The sequence below is a fragment of the Callorhinus ursinus genome, unplaced genomic scaffold, assembly GCF_003265705.2.
Source record: "Callorhinus ursinus isolate GAN/ISIS: 27379988/994484 unplaced genomic scaffold, GSC_fseal_2.0 scaffold2, whole genome shotgun sequence".
Lineage (NCBI taxonomy): Eukaryota > Metazoa > Chordata > Mammalia > Carnivora > Otariidae > Callorhinus > Callorhinus ursinus.
The window spans coordinates 57,684,996-57,699,968 of record NW_027397064.1 but is presented as its reverse complement, the minus strand read 5'-3'; the positions used below and the strand labels follow the sequence as shown (position 1 = coordinate 57,699,968).

Genomic DNA, 14,973 nt, shown 5'->3' with positions numbered 1-14,973 from the left:
CTACTTTCTTAGACCATACAGAAGAATAAACTCAAAGTGGATTAAGGATCTAAATGTGAGACCTGGAACCATAAAAATCCTAGAAGAGAGCACAGGCAGTATGTCTCTGACATCAGCCATAGAAACATTTTTCTGGATATGTCTATCGAGGCAAGGGAAACATAAACAAAATAAACTATTGAAACTACATAAAAATAAAAAACTTCACAGCAAAGGAAATAACAAAACTAAAAGACAACTTACTGAATGGAGGAAGATATTTGCAAATGACATATGTGATAAAGGGATGGTATCTAAAATATATAAAGAAATTCTACAACTCAACATCAAAAAACCAAATAATCCAATTAAAAATGGGCAGAAGACATGAGCAGACATTTCTCCAGAGAAGACATACAGATGGACTACAGACACATGAAAGATGCTCAACATTACTCATCATCAGGAAAATGCATATCAAAACCACAATGAGGTATCACTTCAGCCCTGTCAGAACAGCTAAAATCAAAAACAGAGGAAACAAGTGTTGGCAAGCAGTGAAGAAAAAGAAACCCTTGTACACTATTGGTGGGAATACAAACTGGTGTATCCACTGTAGAAAACTGTATGGAAGTTCCGAAAAAAGTTAAAAATACCCTACAATCCAGTGATCACACTACTGGGTATTTACCCCAAAAATACAAAAACAGTAATTCAAAGTGATATATGTACCTCTATGTTTATAGTAGTATTACTTACAATAGCCAAATTGTGGAAGCAGCCTAAGTGTCCACTGGTGGATGAACTGTCAAAAAAGAAGTGGTATATAGACATAATGGAATATTCCTCAGCCATAAGAAAGAATGAAATCTTGCCATTTGCAACAACATGGATAGAGCTAGAGAGTGTAGTGCTAAGTGAAATAAGTCAGAGAAAGACAAATACCATACGATTTCACTCATATGTGGAATTTGAGAAACAAAACAAATGAACAAAGAGAGAAAAAAGAGACAAACCAAAACCAGACTCTTAACTATAGAGAACAAACAGATGGTTACCAGAGGGGAGGTAGGTGGGGGGATGAGTGAAATAGGTGAAGGGGATTAAGAGTACACTTATCTTGATGAGAACTAAGTAATATATAGAATTGTTGAATCACTATTTGTACACCTGAAATTAATATAACACTGTATGTTAATTACACTGGAATTAAAATTAAAAAAAATAAAATAAATGCACACAACAGACCATGGGCCAGAGATTATAATTTCTGCTTCACAGATGGGGAAAATGAAATGCATTCAGGTTAAATAAATTACCCATAGTGGATCAACTATAAGGTTCCCCCCCACCACCACCATACCGCCAACCATGATCCTGCTTCATGGTATTCACACTTTGGTATAATCCCCTCTTCCTGAGTGTGGATGGGATCTGGGACTTGTTTCCTTTTTTTTTTTTTTTTTAAGATTTATTTATTTATTTATTTGAGAGCGAGAGCACAAGCCTAGGGAGGGGAAGCAGGAGAGGAAGAGAAATCCTCAAGCAGACTTCCCACAGAGCACAAACCCCAACTCAGGTTCAGTCCCAGAACCCTGAGATCATGACCTGAGCTGAAATCAAGGGTCAGACACTCAACTGACTGAGCCACACAGGAGCCCCTGGGACTTGCTTCTAACCAACAGAATATGGCAGAAGTGACGAAGGCCACTTCTATAATTATGTTATACTATATAAATATGACTCCATCTTGATAACTTACTTGATCCAGAGACTCTCCTTGCTGGTTCAATGAAGTAAGCAGCCATTTGGGGAAAGTCTAGGTGACAAGGAACTGTAGGCAATGTCCAGGCACTGCAGGTGGCTTGCAGGAACTCTGGGCAGCCTCTAGTTGCTAAGGTCAGCTGATAGTCAATAAGAAGCTAGGACCCTCAGTCTTATAGCTGCAAGAACATGAATTCTGCCAATAACCTTAGTAAGCTTAGAAGAGTATTCTTCCCCAGTTGAGCCTCCAGATGACAGCAAAACTGGGCTGACACCTTGAATGCACACTTGTGAGGCCATGAACAGAGGACTCAGCTAAACTGTACCTGGACTCTTGATCCAAGAAACTATGAGATAGTAAATTGTCTTGCTTTAGACCACTAGCCTTATGGTAATTTGTTATGCACCAGTAGGTAATAATACGTTGTTCAACTCCCAAACAGATTTTTAGCATCTTCTAATTTTCATTATTTAGTGATGCAGAATTCCACATAACAACTTACAAAGTGTTAATACAAGGCATTATTATAGAGTACCTTTGGCTGTGGTCCATTTTGGTTTAGTCGTTCTAACAATCTGCTTCAGAGGTTGATTGTGGAGGAAAGTACGTAATAGTCATAATATGCTTTAGTCTGATCACATAGGATCATTGAGGATTTAAAAATATCCTATTAGCTTATTTTCTTCCCATTCATACACTTCATCTACCTGTAACATTTCTCCAATTTCTATACAGAGAGTAAATTTAATTTTATTGTTTTATTTTTTGTATTGCTAAAATTTTTCCAACCAACATCTTTCATGAAGTTTCTCAATATCCTCCATAAGACTATCTATTCATCACATTTAAAAATCTTTGTATGCACAAAATTATTCTAGAGTATTATACACTATATATAATGTATAAAGGAGAGGAACAGTAGTGACATTTGTACTAATCAACCAAAAATTCACAAGTTATATATTCTAACCTATTTCTATACCTCTACAACAATTAGTATTTTTCTAAGTTTCTTTACTAAACATTTAATTATTAATATAAATCCATTTATTCTATGGTTGTGTAATTGGCAAGTTATTATAAAAGATGTTTAAGAGCATATTTCCCAATTTATCCTTTTAATGACATTATCCTGAATAGACAGGGCTTCTTTGTGTGAATGCTACTTGTTTTCTGCCCTAAGAAAATCTAGTTCTTTCATTTGTCAACTTCACTGGGAAAGCTCACTGGGCCCAAATCATTAAGCCAACAAACAATTCTGTGACCAATCCCCCAAGATCTGTGATTGGCCCTATCTGTATAGTGTCAGAGAACACCACAGGAAGAAGTAAAGATTAAATAGTGCATTTAGTTTTAAATTGCTGGCAAACTATCCAGGCAGATTCCTGCCATTATTTTCTCCTGTAGAAATCCAGGAGACATTTCAAAAAGAGTATTTCTTCTGTAGATTTTGATTATATTGAGTTCAGCACTCATTATATTAATCATGATGGACTGAGCTACTGCCCTCCTTATCTTTAGAATATGCTGAGCACTGATGCTTTAGATTCTAAACTCAACTCCAAATGTCTCTGCTAATTAAAATAGTCTTCTGAGATAGTTTGAGATGTTAATTAATCACAATTAAATAGATTCTCCGCAAGATTGGGGATCCATTTAAAAACAATTAGTATCACCTTAATCATTCAATAAATATAGGTAATCTTTGTCTTGAGACCACATGGTGGAAGAAACGTCCCCATTTCCAAGGTAGTGGCTCCACTCAACAGGAGTTGAACTGCCTGTGTATCATTCATATTGGATGTTGTCATAGTTATTATTTTAGTAAAATCTGCCCAGTGGAATCTCACTGTTTGCTACTTGCTAATAAAGAGAATTTAAAATACTGTCCAAAGGGACTTACCATGGCAACTATCAGAATTTCCACATTGGAAAGCTGGAAGTCCTATAAAATGATCAGAATTTCAGCATTTGCTCATTCTGAAGTATAGTCCAGGTATGAGATGAATGATCCTATAGTTGCCCCAAGGGACTCCCCATCTACTGTGTAACTTTTATGATAAGGAAAAAAGTCATCAGGGTCTCCTTTAGAGAGCTAGATGAAATTATTTTCTAAAACCAGCCAATTTAATTTTTCATTCTGTTTATGAAGGTGTGCCTCAGTGCTCCCCCACTTTGTTCTACCAAACATTTAGAACTCCAAATTTTCATACTTGCCAGACTTCTAATCACTTCCCTTCTCCTTCCTTTTCTATCCAAAGAATCTGGCTCATTTCATACAAAAATATATAAGGTAAGTTTGGTCTAGTTTGCTAGTGTGACTCACTTCACCAAAGTATGATGAATCCTGGGAAAACTTATTATATAAAAAGAATCTTCATCAGCACCCAGACTATGACAGAGCTTCCTACACCCCAGGAAGAGAGCCCATCTGGTTCCGTTCTCTCTGATTCTTTAACGCCATTCTCCTGACAATTCCTTTTTTAATATTCTTTTAAGTCTAATGGTTTGAACTTCAGTGAGCCTCAGGATCACCTAGAGGCCTTGTTAAAATACAGGTTCCTGGGCTCCTCCCCCAGAATTTGGGATTCACTGGAGTGGGGCAGGCCTGAGGATTTGTAGAGGCAACAAGTTTCCAGGTGATGTTGATGCTGCTAGTGCAAGGACCATCCACCGTTTTAGGTGGGGTTCTCAACCCTGACTGCACATTAAAACCATCTGTGGACATTTTTCCCCCTTTACTATATTTGTTTTTATTTATTTATTTATTTATTTTTGTTTCGAGTTTTTATTTAAATTCCATTTAGTTAACATACAGTATAATTAGTTTCAGGAGTAGAATTTAGTGATTCATCACTACATATAACACCCAGTGCTCATCACAAGTACCCTCCTTAATACCCATTACCCTTTTAACCCATCCCCCTGCCCACCTTCCCTCCAGCAACCCTCGGTTTGTTCTCTATAGTTAAGAGTCTGTTTTATAGTTTGCTTCTATGCCATCCTTGCCCCCACCCTGGACATATCAGATGTCACACGTGATCAGGCTCCTCTCATTACCCAGGAAATCCGAATTTCTTAGGGGTGGGCCCTAGGGACTGTTGTTTGTTTGTTTGTTTGTTTGTTTGTCTTTTTTTCCTCTTAGCAGCTCCCAGGGGATTCTAATATGTGACCAGGGTGAGAATTGCTGCACTAGGAGGAGCTGGTGCTAAAAAGAGATGCAATTCCCGGAGAGATTTTAAAAGAACGCCTTGACTCAAAACCTTCTCTAGAGATTTTGCCTTTTAAACATGGGAATGCTTCCCTTAATATTTTAGGAACATTAAAAATACTCCAAAGCCATTATACATTAGTGTATGTCTCATATCCCTGGAACTTATTGGTATTCAATAAATAATAAAGAATTATAATAGCCATAATAACAAATCTTTCATTTCTGATTGCTGCAATTGGGTGGCTAGAAACTTAATTATGCAATTACTTATGGCAAGATAAATGTACCATTTTCTATGAGAGGATAAAAGTTTCCAAGATATGAGCATAACAAGGACTTAATAAATGACATGGAAAACTTACTATCAAGAGAGTACTTATCAGGAGACCTCAACTGAGTAAAATCAGAGCTTCTCAGTGAATCTGAGCTATGAATAAATGTGGGCTTGGGAATAACTCTCAATTCCTGCAAATAGACAATGGGATCTTTCATATTTTTTCTAAGACACCTGATTTCAAATATAGACCTTGTCTGAAATTTTTAATACTCTGATTGTGAAAGTTAAAAGAATGCACTGGATTCTCATTCCACAAGACCAGGCAGATTCTATGGGAGGAATTCAGATGACTGTGACCTGTTTGTAGGCAGGTCAGGTTTGTTTTCCTGTGGCCTAGCACAGCACAGGGCATGTAATAGATGTTCCAGAAACATTTGCCAAATTTAACTGAATATTGTTGCTCTATTTCAGAGGAAATAAATGTACTTTTAAAGAATTTTCCTTTTTAACTGAATTTTTATTTGTAACAGTGTAACAGATGCACATAGTTTAAAAAGTCATGGCTTGTAACAAAAATAATCCCAGTCATTTGTTCCATCCTCCCTCAACCCCTAATTTCTGCTCCCCAGACACAAGCATTTTCTGGTATGCCAGCCATTTCTTCTGAGGTTTCTATCCATATTTGTGCATCAAAGTCCCTACAAAAAATTTTCTTGCTAGAAAACTGATAATATATTTTGATTTAAAAAAATTTTAAAGCAGAGTTTGATAGAAACTCATTGGGCAGGTGGCAACTGTCCAAATGAATTCAGTCAAATGAGTTCTTTAAGGGCTTGAGTAATTGGGTTGCACAAGGTCAGCTGCAGAGAAGTTAGTCATGGGGTGGTTTAGATAGGAGTTAACAGGGGGTCTGGGCAGGGAATGGTGGAGATTTGTAAACTCACGCATATCTGGGGTCATTGGTTTGCTACCTGAGGTGAGGCTAGTTGTTGGAACAGTGTGATGTATCCTTTCAGAGCACATGAGTCCCCAAGAGCAACTGTTAAAGGAATTCTTGAAGATATTGACATTGAAAGTGCAAAAGATAACATATTAGAAACTGTCCCAAATTTAGAAATTAGCCAAGACACAGAAAAGATGCTTGTTTCCTACTCTAAGTTCTACAACAGTAAGGCAAGCACTGTTCAAAGTACTCTTGATAATAAAACACTTTAACTCAATGTTTCTAATGTTTTAAATTATAATGTGCTATATAGATACTAATTTTACTATTATTTCATTTCCCCCTATGTTTATATATAACAGTAAGAGTTTTAATGTTTTGACACAATTTTAAAGGTCATAGAGCAATCATAATTTTCCCACCAGCTTTAAGATTGCTTTGCAGAGTGCGGCACCTAGAGGAAAAGCCAGAGAGAGATAGCCCTGCTGGGCCTACCGTGCATACACCACCCAGCCCACTCAAGGATATGCACAGACCACCCAGACATATGGGCAGCAAAGTAATGGAACCTATGGACAGCCCACTGATGTCAGCTATACCCAGGCTCAGACCACTGAGACCTATGGGCAGACCACCTTGCATCTTCTTATGGACAGACTTCTGCTGGTTATACTACTCCACCTGCCACCCCGCCCAGGTATATAGTCAACCTGTCCAGGGGCACGGTACTGGTGTTTATGATACCACCCCTGCTACGGTCACTACCACCCTGCCTCCTATGCAGCTCAGTCTGCATATGGCACTCGGCCTGCTTATCCAGCTGGCAGCCACCGCACCTGCAAGACTGCAGGATGGTAGCAAGCCCGCTAAGACTAGTCAACCTCAATCTAGCACAGGGATTTACAACCAGCCCAGCCTAGGATATGGACAGAGTAACTACAGTTATCACCAGGTACTTGGGGGCTACCCATGCAGCTAGTCGAGGCACCACCATCTTATCCTCCTACCAGCTATTCCTCTATATTGCCGACCAACTAGTTATGATCCGAACAGTTACTCTCAGCAGAACTCGTATGGGCAGCCGAGGAGCTATGGTCAACAAAGCAGCCATGGGCAGCAGCTGCCCACTAGTTACGGCCCTCCCACCCTCTCCCCCACCCCCAAACTGAATCCTACAGCCAGGCTCCAAGTCCATATAGCCAACAGAGCAGCAGCTGCAGGCAGCAGAGTTCATTCCAACAGGACTACCCAAAGTAGCATGGGTATTTATGGGCAGGGCTCTGGAGGATTTTCCGGACCAGGAGAGAACAGGAGCATGAGTGGCCCTGATAATGGGGGTAGGGGAAGAAGGGGATTTGATCGGTGGAGGCATGAGCAGAAGTGAACGGGGAAAAGGATGCAGTGGAATCGGTGCTGGAGAGCAAGGTGGCTTCAATAAGCCTGGTGGACCCATAGATGAAGGACCAGATCTTGATCTAGGCCCACCTGTAGATCGAAATGAAGACTCTGACAACAGTGCAATTTATGTGCAAGGCTTAAATGACAATGTGACCAGATGATCTGGCAGACTTCTTTAAGCAGTGTGGAGTTATTAAGATGAACAAGAGAATCGGACAACCTGTGATCCATATCTACTTGCACATGGAAACAGGAAAGCCCAAAGGTGATGCTATGGTGTCCTGCGAAGACCCACCAACTGCCAAGGCTGCCATGGAGTGGTTTGATGGGAAAGATTTTCAAGGGAGCAAATTTAAGGTTTCTCTTGCTCGGAAGAAGACTCTGATGAATGGCATGCGGTGGTATGCCTCCCTGTGAGGGCAGAGGGATGCCACCACCACTTTGTGGAGGTCCAGGGGGCCCAGGAGGTTCTGGGGGCCCCATAGTCACATGGGAGGCTGTGGAGGAGACAGAGGTGGCTTTCCCACAAGAGGGCCCTGGGGTTCCTGAGAGAACCTATATGGAGGAGGAGGAAATGTCTAGCTGGAGACTAGCAGTGCCCCAGTCCAGGGTGTGGAAACCAGAACTTTGCCTGGAGAGCAGAATGCAACCAGTGTAAGGCCCTGAAGCCTGAAGGCTTCCTTCCACCATCCTTCCCACCCCCCGGGGGTGACGGTGGCAGAAGCAGCCCTGGTGCCACGTGGGGAGGAAGAGGTGGCCTATGGGCCATGGTGGTCCTGGTAGAGACAGAGGTGGCTTCCATGGTGGCTGGGGCATGGACCAAGGTGGCTTTGGTGGAGGAAGATGAGGTGGCCCTAGTAGACCTTCTGGACCTTTGATGGAACAGTTGGGAGGAAGAAGAGGTGGACATGGAGGACCTGGAAAAATGGATAAAGGCAAGCACTGTCAGGAACTTAGAGACGCAGAGACCTGCAGAGGTGCATTGACTACCAGATTTATTTTTTGAGCCAGAAAATGTTTTAGATTTATAATTCCATATTCATAATGTTATTATGATTACTCCTTATCTCTACTTTAGTATTTTTCACCATTTGTGAAGAAACATTAAAACAAGTTAAATGGAAAAAAAAAAAAGATTACTTTGCAGTTTCAGCTTGCATGGCCATCTTTATGGTGCCACACTATTGTGCAAAGTAAGGACTGCCTGTAAATGAAATTGAGAACGTGTTTCCTCTCTTTTCCCTATACCTGCCTGCCCTCTGCTGGAGGTGCCAAATATTAGTGACATTGTCCAAAAACTCAAACTACACTGTACAGGTGGTTCTCAAACTTTTATTCTTCTCTGCCCTATCCTTCACTGCCACCCTTGAGGGATGCAAAGCTTTCCCATCAGAAGCAAGGATGTTCTAATTCTTCGTTGGATTAGTTGTTATATCCAAATTGTGGAGAAGACTGACGCCATTAAGCAATTACAATTACATAACTAAATTCTCTTAATTTAATTCTGGGCTTGGAGTGTAACCTTCTGATAAAGCCTATTGTTGGAAGAGATGTTGAAAGTTATTTCATTCAACTATTTTTACTTTTACTTCTACTGCATAACTAAAAATTTTTCCTGTGCTGTAAAGGTAAGCTCAGAGATAATCACCTTTAAGCCTAGACTGAACCTTTGACTTATGCCAAATTTTGATTGACATTTTCTTTTCTCATTCATTCTCTGTAATTGTCCTCACAGCTTGGACAAGTACTCCTAGAAATGTGTAATATTAAGAGCTACTTAAAGGTATCTGTTGTGACTGAGATTAAGAACTGTGTAACCTTTCAGTTTCTTTCCAGAACTCCCAGATCCATTTCCAGACTCTGAGTTCCAAGATACTGCATTAATCTCCTCTTTTACCCCCAGTCATACCTACACCCCACTCTCCACAGTTTACACTCCCACATAAGGTGATACCACTTCTCTGCTTAGTGATTCAGCACAAGCTAGGTCCACAGGAAATGATGAACACTCTTTTTTTAAATGCACGAATAAAATAATATATTTCATTTCCTTAAAGAAGAAACTGTAGTTAGTACCACTTGGTAATGAGAACAGGAATTGAGGTCCAGGCAATCTATGTATCTACAAACTTCTAGAATTCTGTTAAGAACTCTTGGCTCAAAAGGAGGGGCAGAGGTTATAGAAGATTTAGAAATAAGAAATTTTAAAATTCTTTGTCTGCCTATCTCATATTTTGTTTTGTTAGTAGTTTACATGTAACTTAGCATAAAATGTGGTTTAGTATTCCCTAGGGTTTTTGTTCTTGTAAGAATTCCACTCACTTTTCAGCAGAGCAAGATGGTGGAGGAGTAGGAGACCTGGATTTCATCTGGTCTCAGGAATTCAGCTGAATAGGGATCAAACCATTCTGAACACCTACGAACTCAATAGGAGATCGAAGATAAGAAGAGTAACAACACTCTGAACAGAAAAGCGACCACTTTCTGGAAGGTGGGACATGCGGAGAAGTGAATCCAAGGTGATATTCGGGAGGATAGACAGCGGGGGAGGGGGCCTCCGTTGGCCGCTTCTGGCAAGTGATAGAGCCGCGGAGCACAAAATCGGAACTTTTAGAAGTCGGCTCCGCTGAGGTACGTCGCTCCAGTGGCTAAGCGGGGGGGTGGAACCCTCGCGGGACAGTGTGGTCTCAGGACCCTCGGGGTCACAGAAAGACTGGGGGTGCCTGAGTGCGGCAGAGCTCCCAGGTATCGGAGCAGGGAAGCTGGCTGCAGAGATGGAGCCGAGGCGCGGGCTCTCAGCTCGGGGTTGCCATAAACTGTGATCCGCGGCCCAGTCGGGCCACTGCTCCTCCAGCAGGGACCCAACAAGCAGCAGAGCTGGGGAGACTCCCCTTCCTCCCCCAGGAGGAGCGGCGTGGGAGCGCACCGCAGGAATCTGCTGGGTTTGGAGACTCCACACGGGGTCGGGTGCCAGAGATAGAAACGCTCGGTCACAGGCTGGGTGAGCACGGAGTGCGGCCGGAGACCGGGGAGATGGGAGTGACTGCTTTTCTCTGGGGGCGCACTGAGGAGCGGGGCCCCGAGTTCTCAGCTCCTCCGGGTGGAGATTGGGAGGCCCCCATTTTCACCCTGGTCCTCAAAGCTGTACCGAGAGCTTGCAGGGAACAAAAGCTCCTGAGAGCAAACCCAAGCAGTTTGCTTAGCCCGGACCCACAAGGGTGGGGCAATTCCACCTCCGGCAAAGATATTTGGGAACCACGGCAACAGGCCCCTCCCCCAGAAGATCAGCATGAACAGCCAGCAAGCCAAGACCAAGTTTACCGATCAGGGAGAACGGGAGAACTCCAGCACTAGGGGAATACTGCACATGGAATTCATGGCTTTTTTACCATAATTCATTAGTTTTTCAAAGTTATTTTTTAACTGTTTTTTTTTGAACTTTTCTTTTTCTCTTTTTCAACCAACATCTTATCAATCCCTTTTTAAAAAAAAAACATTTTTTATTTTTCATTTTTAGAGTCATATTTTTATCCCTTCATAGTAGTTACCCTTATTTTTGGCATATATATATATATAAGTTGTTCTCTCTTTAAAATTTTGACATACAATTTCTTCTAACAGATCAAAATATACCCTAAATCACTAGTGTATGTCTTTGTTCTAGTCTCCTGCCTGATCACATTCTCTCCCTTTTTTTTCCTTTTTTTCTTTTTTCTTTTTTTTAAATCTTCTTTCTTTTTAAATACAGCTTCTTATCAATTCCTTTTATAAAATCTTTTATAATTTTCATCTTTACAGTCATCTTCCATCCCTTCATTGTATCAACCCTTATTTTGTACATATATAATTCTTCCTTTAAAATTTTAGCAGGCACTTTCTTCTAACAGACCAAAATACACCCAAAATCTAGTGTGTGGCACTGATCTATGCACTAGCCTGATCATATTTGATCATATTCTGTTTTTTTGTTTTGTTTTGTTCTGTTTTTGTTTGTTTTTATCTTTATCTTTTTCCTTTTTTTTTCTTTCTTCTTTCTTTCCCTTTCTTGTCCCCTGGTTTCAGGTCTTTTCTGATTTGTATAGAGTATATTTGCTGGAGACATTGTTAACCTGTTAGCATTCTGTTCTCTCATTCATCTATTCTCCTCTGGACAAAATGACAAGATGAAAAAAATCACCTCAGCAAAAAGAACAAGAGGTAGTACCGTCTGCCAGGGACCTACTCAATACTGACATTAGTACGATGTCGGACCTAGAGTTCAGAATCATGACTTTAAAGATACTAGCTGGGCTTGAAAAAAGTGTGGAAGTTATTAGAGAAACGCTTTCTGGAGAAATAAAAGAACTAAAATCTAACCAAGTCGAAATCAAAAAGGCTATTAATGAGGTGCAATAAAAAATGGGGGCACTAACTGCTAGGATAAATGAGGCAGAAGAGAGAATCAGTAATATAGAAGACCAAATGATGGAAAATAAAGAGGCTGAGAAAAAGAGAGATAAACAACTACAGGATCACGAGGGCAGAATTGAGAGATAAATGATATGATAAGATGAAACAACATTAGAATAATTGGGATCCCAGAAGAAGAAGAAAGAGAGAGAGGGGCAGAAGGTATATTGGAGCAAATAATAGCAGAGAACTTCCCTAATGTGAGGAAGGAAACAGGCATCAAAATCCAGGAGGCACAGAGAACCCCTCTCAAAATCAATAAAAATAGGTCAACACCCCGACAATCTAATAGTTAAACTTACGAGTCTCAGAGATAAAGAGAAAATCCTGAAAGCAGCTTGGGAGAAGAAATATGTAACCTACAATGGTAGAAACATTAGACTGGCAACAGAGACCTGGCAGGCCAGAAAGGACTGGCAAGATATCTTCAGAGCACTAAACGAGAAAAATATGCAGCCAAGAATACTATATCCAGCTAGGCTGTCAGGGAAAATAGAAGGAGAGGTAAAAAGCTTCCAGGACAAACAAAAACTAAAGGAATTTGCAAACACGAAACCAGCCCTACAAGAAATATTGAAAGGGGTCCTCTAAGCAAAGAGAGAGCCTAAAAGCAGCATAGATCAGAAAGGAACACAGACAATATACAGTAACAGTCACCTTACAGGCAATACAATGGCACTAAATTCATACCTTTCAATAGTTACCTTGAATGTAAATGGGCTAAATGCCCCAATCAAAACACACAGGCTATCAGATTGGATTAAAAAACAAGACCCATCAATATGCTGTCTGCAAGAGACTCATTTTAGACCCAAAGGCACCCCCAGATTGAAAGTGAGGGGGTGGAAAACCATTTACCAAGCTAATGGACACCAAAAGAAAGCTGGGGTGGCAATCCTTATATCAGACAAATTAGATTTTAAAACAAAGACTGTAATAAGAGATGAAGAAGGACACTATATCCTACTTAAAGGGTCTATCCAACAAGAAGATCTAACAATTGTAAATATCTATGCCCCTAACATGGGAGCAGCCAATTATATAAGGCAATTAATAACAAAAGCAAAGAAACACATTGACAACAATACAATAATAGTGGGGGACTTTAACAACCCCCTAACTGAAATGGACAGATCATCTAAGCAAAAGATCAACAAGGAAATAAAGACTTTAAATAAAACACTGGACCAAATGGACTTTACAGACATATTCAGAACATTCCATCCCAAAGCAACGGAATACACATTCTTCTCTAGTGCCTATGGAACATTCTACAGAATTGATCACATCCTAGGTCACAAATCATGTCTCAATCGGTACCAAAAGATTGGGATTATTCTGTGCATATTTTCAGACCACAATGCTTTGAAACTAGAACTCAATCACAAGAGAGAAGTTGGAAAGAACTCAAATACATGGAGGCTAAAGAGCATCCTACTAAAGAATGAATGGGTCAACCAGGAAATTAAAGAAGAATTAAAAAAATTCATGGAAACCAATGAAAATGAAAACACAACTGTTCAAAATCTTTGGGATACAGCAAAGGCAGTCCTGAGAGGAAAGTATTTAGCAATACAAGCCTTTCTCAAGAAACAGGAAAGGTCTCAAATACACAACCTAACCCTACGCCTAAAGGAGCTAGAGAAAAAACAGCAAATAAAGCCTAAACCCAGCAGGAGAAGAGAAATAATAAAGATCAGAGCAGAAATCAATGAAATAGAAACCAAAAGAACAGTAGAACAGAACAGAAATGGGCAGAAGACATGAACAGACATTTTTCCAAAGAAGACATCCAAATGGCCAACAGACACATGAAAAAGTGCTCAACATCGCTCGGCATCAGGGAAATCCAAATCAAAACCTCAATGAGATACCACCTCACACCCGTCAGAATGGCTAAAATTAACAAGTCAGGAAACGATAGATGTTGGCGGGGATGTGGAGAAAGGGGAACCCTCCTACACTGTTGGTGGGAATGCAAGCTGGTGCAACCACTCTGGAAAACAGTATGGAGGTTCCTCAAACAGTTGAAAATAGAGCTACCATACGATCCAGCAATTGCACTACTGGGTATGTGCCACAAAGATACAAATGTAGGGATCCGAAGGGGTATGTGCACCCCAATGTTTATAGCAGCAATGTCCACAATAGCCAAACTGTGGAAAGAGCCAAGATGTCCATCGACAGATGAATGGATAAAGAAGAAGTGGTATATATACACAATGGCATATTATGCAGCCATCAAAAGGAATGAGATCTTGCCATTTGCAACGACGTGGATGGAACTGGAGGGTGTTATGCTGAGTGAAATAAGTCAATCAGAGAAAGACATGTATCATATGACCTCACTGATATGAGGAATTCTTAATCTCAGGAAACAAACTGAGGGTTGCTGGAGTGGTGGGGGGTGAGAGGGATTGGGTGGCTGGGTGATAGACATTGAGGAGGGGATGTGCTATGGTGAGCACTGTGAATTGTACAAGACTGATGAATCACGGATCTGTACTTCTGAAACAAATAATGCAATATATATGTTAAGAAAAAAGAAGAAGAAGATAGCAGGAGGGGAAGAATGAAGTGGAGTAAGTCGGAGGGGGAGACTAACCATTAGAGACGATGGACTCTGAAAAACAAACTGAGGGTTCTAGAGGGGAGGGGGTGGGGGGATGGGTTAGCCTGGTGATGGGTATTAAAGAGGGCACATTCTGCGTGGAGCACTGGGTGTTATGCACAAACAATGAATCATGGAATACATCAAAAACTAATGATGTAATGTATGGTGATTAACATAACAATAAAAATTATTTAAAAAAAAAAAGAGGTTGCTTTAGGGGGCTCCTGGGTGGCTCAGTCGTTAAGCATCTGCCTTCGGCTCAGGTCATGATCCCAGGGTCCTGGGATCAAGCCCCTCATTGCATCAGGCTCCCTGCTCAGCAGGAAGCCTGCTT

The 14,973-nt window shown here is 40.7% G+C and overlaps 1 long non-coding RNA gene and 1 pseudogene across 2 annotated transcripts in view; one reads left to right on the top strand and one right to left on the bottom strand.

Annotated features, from left to right (window-relative positions):
- Window positions 1-14,973, bottom strand: part of LOC141370830 (uncharacterized) — a 90,092-nt gene that overhangs the window by 60,392 nt on the left and 14,727 nt on the right. The gene's annotated exons all lie outside the window — the stretch shown is intronic.
- Window positions 6,665-8,582, top strand: LOC112807901 (RNA-binding protein EWS pseudogene; annotated as a pseudogene).